Below are 7350 nucleotides of genomic sequence, written 5' to 3'. Positions count from 1 at the left end.
AACAGAGCACATAGGTTACGCTTTTAATCAATGAGAATGCTTTCACCAGCTCTGCTTCGTCTCTGCTCCGTCACAGCTCCCACAGATTACCAGGACTTCTATTTTTGCTGTATGCTGGAGCACTACACATCAATTTAGCACGGAGAACACGGAGTGAGGCAGGGAGTTTTGCCAAAACCAAATTAAAATTTATGGTTAAATTTCAGAGTAAAATTTTCCATGTTGACACCAGAAAAATGCCTAATCATATTTCACTTTGCTACATCGGCAAAATGTCATAATGGGGTCTAGCTGAGCTCGCAGTCATGTCAGACGGACAATAGGATTAGGTAAAGTCTTTCTAAATTGTACTTTTCAAGCAAATTTTAGTCAACTGATAAAGCACATTAATTTAGAGACAGGTTACCAAATTATGGTAGCACAAAAATCAAAGTCCACCCATCTCCAACTCTTGTAGTTAAGGACAATAGCTTCACATGTGTTTATGTTTTTTTTATTTATTTTTTTTATATAGTTCTTCAGAAGTATCTTCTCATAAAGCTCTGCATGATTCTTTAATTACTGCATGAACTCCTTGGTTTCATAGGTTAAGCAGTCAGGCGCCCCTTCACCACGCTGCACACTGAAAACAGAGTCATTGGGCGTTCACAGATGGCGAGTCACAAAGTCAAACTGCACATGGTCGTGATGGGCTGGAGACAAACCCAGTGGAAGTCCAGGGTTACTCAAGAATGGATTCAGGGATTCAGAGGAATTTGTTGCAATTCATATTCCTCTATTAGTAGCCATCTGCTCTCATTCTCTTCTGAATGCAGCTAAGTCCATATAAACCTAAGCTGGGAGGCAAAATAACACATGGATCTGTATGTGACTGACAGACTGACTGACTGACTATACCTTTAGAGCTGTCCAGAGTTGCATTAGTGGAGGGGGCCTCCTGTCTTTTAATTTGCCATGCAAGGAGTTTACTCATTTTTTTCTCCAAATACATAGTTATGGTGTCCTGTCCTTGGCATTGCTGCATCTGCTTTGCTAGTACAAAGGTTGTTAAATGAAAGACTTTTCTGAGCTATTGAATTGAGAATTTGCATTAGTTTAAATTCCCAAATCTTTATGGGCATTGTATGACAGAGTAAGACCTGTCATAAATGCTTTGAGATATTTCCTTATTAGGAATTATATTGTTTGTGAAGCAGAGTTCAAGTTGGACTCAACTCTCACTCTCACTGGGCGAGGTCACTCTCCTTCGGTCAGAGGAAACCCACGGCACTCCGGTGCGCGAGCTGCATATGGAAATCTAAGGTTAGAATGAGAGAAACTACTTTGGTGACCGCTTGGTTTCACTGAGTGTAGTACAACACAGTGAACATACTGATGTTATGATATAACACAAAGAGCAACAGGTAACACCTTGCTTGTGAGAAATGGCAGTGATGGGATTCAAACCCACGACTCCTGAGAGAATAGAGCCTAAACCCAGCGCCTTAGACCACTCGGCCACACTACCTCTAAAACACAAACACATTCTGTTGCAGGGACAATGCAACGCAAAGTTCATCCAAAACCTAAAAAACTTGCAAATCTATGAGTTCATCAGGCAAGTGTTGCAGTTTCCTTAGCAGGTATATACTGTTAGATATATCGTCCAAAAAGTGATGACCTAAGGAAAGATAGACTCAGTGGCAAAGGGCAAACTTGAAGTAGGAGAACTTCAAAGACATTTAGCAGAGGATGGTTTCGATCCATCGACTTCTGGGTTATGGGCCCAGCACGCTTCTGCTGCGCCACTCTGCTAAGGATTGCATGATTTTTGTCTCTGTTTGTGAAACAGAAAATCAGTTGATTTAATGAAAAGTATTGTCTTTTTGTTGGTCAGCGGGCTCCAACAACAGTTCACTCTACACCTCCTCAACCTGACATAGTGACTGTGCTTAACGGTGAGTGCTCGACGCCTGCTTAGCCCCAATTTCCATGTACTGCGTGCGCACCGTGGAACACTGGGGAATTGTACTGCAGAGCACTTCACTCCCTCTCTAGTCTATCAGAACATTTCCACAGCCGGCGCTCCAGACCGGCAGTGGCGGCTGTGCCCGGACTGACACTTCGCTTTGCTTCATTTCAGATACGCTGCAGGTCTCTTTTCAACGCTGGCTGCTGCCAAACCTCGTAAATTCACTGTCGTTCAGAAAGCACCAACCATGGAAGTCACAAGCGTAGAACATCCAGTTCTTTCAAAATAAAACACAATGCACGGACTCCCGATCGTAAATCATCACTATATCAACATTACGTCTCATCCTGCAGCGAGAATAAAGGGTCACCGAGAGGTCAGTGGGTCACAGAGCTACAACGACATCATTGACGAGGAGAAGTTAACTTTTGGGGATATGTAGACAAAATTTTTGCATAAAACTACAGATCCTTTAAGCACACATTGACCTTTTGACATCCTAATGTACTCACGCAATAGCAGAAGCAATAATATCATGGACTTCTAGAGGAAAGGATGATAAATTAACTCCAAAAGGTAAAACAGTCTGCTGTTGACATACTATTCCTGCATGAACTTGCAGTTCCCCTGTGATCTCTTCCTGCTGAGCAGGAGTGCACGCCATGGCGCCTTGGATTCGCTCTCAGGGCGAGATCACTCTCCTTCGGTCAGAGCAAACCCACAGCGCTCCGGTGCATGAGCTGTATATGGATATCTAAGGTTAGAATCAGGGAAACTACTTTGGTGACCACTTGGTTCCACTGAGTGTAGTACAACACAGGGAACATACTGATGTTACGATATAACTAAAACAGCAACAAGTAGCACCTTGCGTGTGGGAAATAGCAATGGTGGGAGGCCCAAGTTCATTCGAAATCTTAAATAACTTGCAAATCCATGAGTTCATCAGGCAAGTGTTGCAGTTTCCTTAGTTGGTATAAATTGTTAGCTATATCATCCCAAAAGTAATGATCTAAGGATAGATGGACTCAGTGGCAAAGGGCAAACTTGAAGTAGGAGAACTTCAAAGACATTTAGCAGAGGATGGTTTCGATCCATCGACCTCTGGGTTATGGGCCCAGCACGCTTCCGCTGCGCCACTCTGCTGAGGTTTGAATGGTTTTTGTCTCTGTTTACAAAACAGAAAATTAATTGATCTAGTTAAAAGGATTATGTCTTTGTTGGTCAATGGGCTCTAACAACATTTCACTCTGCATCTCCTCAAGCTGACATATTGACTGTGCTTGACGGTGAGTGCTCGAAGCCTACGTTGAATCAAGGAAACTACTTTGGTGACCACTTGGTTTCATTAAGTGTAGTACAACACAGGGCACATACAGATTTCAGGATATAACAAAAACAGCAATAGGTGAGAAATAGCAGTGATGGGATTTGAACCCACGTCTCCTGAGAGACTGAAGCTTAAATCCAGCACATTAGACCACTTGGCCACACCACCTCTAGCACACATTGACATTCTGTTGCAGCAAAAATGGGACACAAAGTTCATCCGAAATCTTCAGTAACTTGCAAATCCATGAGTTCATCAGGCAAGTCTTGCAGTTTCCTTAGGCCGGCCACATGCTACAGGATTTTAAGCTCGATTTTAGCCAAGATTTGACTCCCCGACGATTGTGGGGGTGCACACCGTACTGTATACGTACTTTCACCGCTCACAACCATAAACACAACTGTACCTTAATTCCAGTTACGATTTTTTCCTTAGTCTTTCCCCTGTTTTATGATTGTTGCTGCACCTGTAACACACGCCAGGACAGCCTGTTGTGGTAAGAAAGCAAGACAGTATCAACAGATAAACGTTTTTTTTTTTGTTTTTTTTTTTCCTTCCCTGAAGTCACGTGATCAGGCGAAGTCGTAGGCAGGTCTGCAGGTGTGTGGTCTCCAGTGATCTGACAGTCTGGCTGAGTCATCTAGTGTGTGCGTTCAGAGGATTAAAGATGAAAACTCTTTGAAAATTGCCTGGAAGTCTATGGTCTCTCCAGTTTTAAAATTGTTTCTAATTAAAAAATCGTCTAGTGTGTGGCCGGCCTTAGTCGGGATAAATTATTAACTATATCATCCCAAAAGTGTTGAGCTAAGGATAGATGGACTCAGTCGCAAAGGACAAATCTGAAGTATGAGAACTTCAAGAACATTTAGCAGAGGATGGTTTCGATCCATCGACCTCTGGGTTATGGGCCCAGCACGCTTCCTCTGCGCCACTCTGCTGAGGATTGGAGGATTTTTGTGTCTGTTTATGAAACCGAAAATCAGTTGAATTTAAGGAAAAGTTTTTTCTCTTTGTTTGTCAGTGGGCTCCAACAACAGTTCACTCTACACCTCCTCAACCTGACATAGTGACTGTGCTCAACAGAGAGTGCTCGAAGCCTACATAAAAATCAAGAAAACTACTGTGGTGACCGCTTGGTTTCATTGAGTATGTTACAACACAGTGAACATACTGATGTTTCGATATAACACAGACAGCAACAGGTAACACCTCGCATGTGAGAAATAGCAGTGTTAGAATTTGGACCCATGCCTCCTAAGAGGCTAGAGTCTAAATCCAGTGTTTTAGACCGCTCAGCCACACTACCTTTAGCACACACAACACATTCTGATGCATAGACAATGCAACACAAAGTTCATCCATATTCTTACATAACTTACAAATCACTCTAATCTTGCAGTTGCCCTAGTCAAGATAAATTGTTACCTATATCATCCCAAAAGTAGTGACCTAAGGATAGATGGACTCAGTGGAAAAGAGCAAAAAGGAGAACTTCATGGAAATTGTGCAGAGGATGGTTTTGGTCCATCAGTCTCTGGGTTATGGGCCCAGAATGCTTCCACTGCACCAATTTGCTGTGGTTTATATGATTTTCTTTTCCTTTAAAACTCATAGTTAGCGGGAAACACAAAAACCTCTTCATTCATAAAGACTGCAGTATTTTTGCCACAGCACTGGATTGTGAAAAATTGACTCCAGAATCAAGGCAAACATAAAATTAGTTGCTCTAGTAGTAAGGGTTTCCTTTGTTTCTTCTCTGTTTAAGACTGTCAGATTTTGAGAAGTATGCAATACCATTTAATACTGATACTAATCAATCGCCATTGATCATCATACTCATATAATAGCAGTAAAATTAGCTCATCGACTCTAAGTCCCTGTATTATCCTAACATTACTAGTTGCTTACCTGTTGAACTACACTCTCCTGCTCACCCTCTCCTTCGGTTTCCCTGTCAACAACTTGCAGCTCTGACTCTTCCTTTTCTGTCTGCATCTCTGTGTGCTCCTCTCTCTGCCCGCTACTGTCTGCCGCCTCTTCACCTTCAACCTGTTGCTGGAGCATTGCAGTTGCAGAGGATGTTGAGGCTACAGCAGCCCGTCCAGCAAACATGTCTGTTATCTTTGCACATTGAGCAGCATCTGCAGCGAGATTCTTTCGTTTTTTAGCACACAATTTCTCTGCACCCCCTTTCAGTCATTTTTGTTAGTCCATGTTCCCACTCCATGCTCAGCACTGTCACACTGTGAAACTATCAGGAGTTACAGGGGACTCCGCAGGAAAGGGATGGTGCCGCTTTCGTACTATATCCAGATTTGTTCAGTTCACTGTCTATATTCAAGAATGACCAATGTGCTCCCCCCCCAATTGTGGGCCAGTCTCTCAGAAAAAAAAAAAAAAAAAAAAAAAAAGAAATCCAACTGCATCAGCCCCTGAGGACTGTTGGCCCACCGGAAAAATGCCCAGTATGCCAGATTACCAGTCCAGCCCTGTCAATGAAAATTCAATAATTAGTCTACAACTGCTGGTCTAATCGAGGCTTGTTTAACTTGCCTCTGTATCTATTTTCATGGACTTTGCTCCTGTTCTGATTGCTCTATATAGTCTGTTTCACATTTAAGCTTTCTGTATATCTCTGACTGGTCTTTCCTTCCACTTAGACCTCATATTTCCTTGCCTCCTTCCCAACCCTTCCTCCAGTATATATTTTGCCCACAGTCAGACAGTTCATGGAAATGAGCTGTCAGCAGCTCACAGAAACTCCCAGTGGTGTGAAAGAAGAGCTGCCTCTTTTGCTCCGTCTGCGTTTTTTTTTTCTCTGTGTGGCGGAAGGAAGGCTGCCTTTTCACATTGGCTCTTGGGATTTTGATGATGCAAAAGGGAAGAGTAGAAATGCACATTAAAAGATGCTACATTAAAAGACAAACATGTGTCAACTGTGACCATACTGTGAAGGTGGGACTTTTTTTGATGGTTTTACGTAGCCATTCAAACCAAATGTTCTTCCTGTCCTGTGTTGTTCACCTGCTGCTGAATATGAGAGATGTATTTAACCTCATAGCCACTTGTTAAATATATACAGTATGTGGACAAATAACTTTTTTATCAAGAAGTATTCCCAATGAGATAAAAGAATGTCTTTACAAGAGAGTCCTGGCCAAGACAGCAGCATGATTTTAACTGCTGCAGCTGCTGAGCAGCAAGCTGAACATCTGAATCCAGTGTATTGAAGCAGGGAGGCAGCTTAAACATGCAGAGCAGGGGTCCCCAGGACCAGAGTTGAAAACCACTGCATTAGCATGATTGTCCTGACAAAGATGACTTGAACTGCATAATGTTGCCTTGGGGCAATGAACAAACTTAGTATTAGTTATTATAGAAAATCAGAATGCCTTCAAACAACAAAAATAAACTCATTTACATACTCATGTATCTGAATACAATTTTTTTTCTATTTATTTTGATTAACAAAAGGAAACAAAAGATGGCTATTGGGTTGGAGATATATTGTGATTTTATATTTCAAGAGGACTGGGCTCTGGAACCAGTCCTCTTGAGAGGGGTTGGACTCTTTTCTACAGTGGAGCTGCACTTGGTGAGAGGTGCCGAGCAGGTGTGGGCATACTGATTGCCCCTGGGCTGGTAGCCTGTACATTGGGGTTTACCCCGGTGGACGAGAGGGTAGCCTCCCTCCACCTTCAGGTGGGGGGACAGGTCCTGACTGTTGTTTGTGTAGATGCACCGAACAGCAGTTCAAAGTACCCACCCTTTTTGGAGTCGCTGGATGGGGTGCTGGAGAGCGCTCCTTCCGGGGACTCCATTGGCCTGCTGGGAGACCTCAATGCTCACGTGGGTAACGACAGTGAGACCTGGAAGGGCGGCCCCCCGATCTGAACCCGAATGGGGCCTTTTTGGCCTGTGGGACTCCAGAGGCAGCTGACAGGTACAGGCAGGCCAAGCAGTTTGTGGCTTCAGGGGTTGCCAAGGCAAAAACTCAGACGTGGGAGGAGTTCGGAGAGGCCATGGAGAATGACTTCCGTACGGCTTCAAGAAGATTCTGGACCACCAT

General features: G+C 43.3%; 1 non-coding gene across 1 annotated transcript; it reads right to left on the bottom strand.

The window, feature by feature from the left end:
- Positions 1-3025: 3025 nt before the first annotated feature.
- Positions 3026-3097, bottom strand: trnam-cau. Its single transcript has one exon. It is a non-coding gene; the product is annotated as a tRNA-Met (tRNA).
- Between the last annotated feature and the right edge of the window lie 4253 nt (positions 3098-7350).

This window comes from Cheilinus undulatus, linkage group 10 (genome assembly GCF_018320785.1).
Source record: "Cheilinus undulatus linkage group 10, ASM1832078v1, whole genome shotgun sequence".
Taxonomy (NCBI): domain Eukaryota; kingdom Metazoa; phylum Chordata; class Actinopteri; order Labriformes; family Labridae; genus Cheilinus; species Cheilinus undulatus.
The sequence above is the reverse complement of the archived record's forward strand: the minus strand, read 5'-3'. Positions and strand labels throughout refer to the sequence as shown.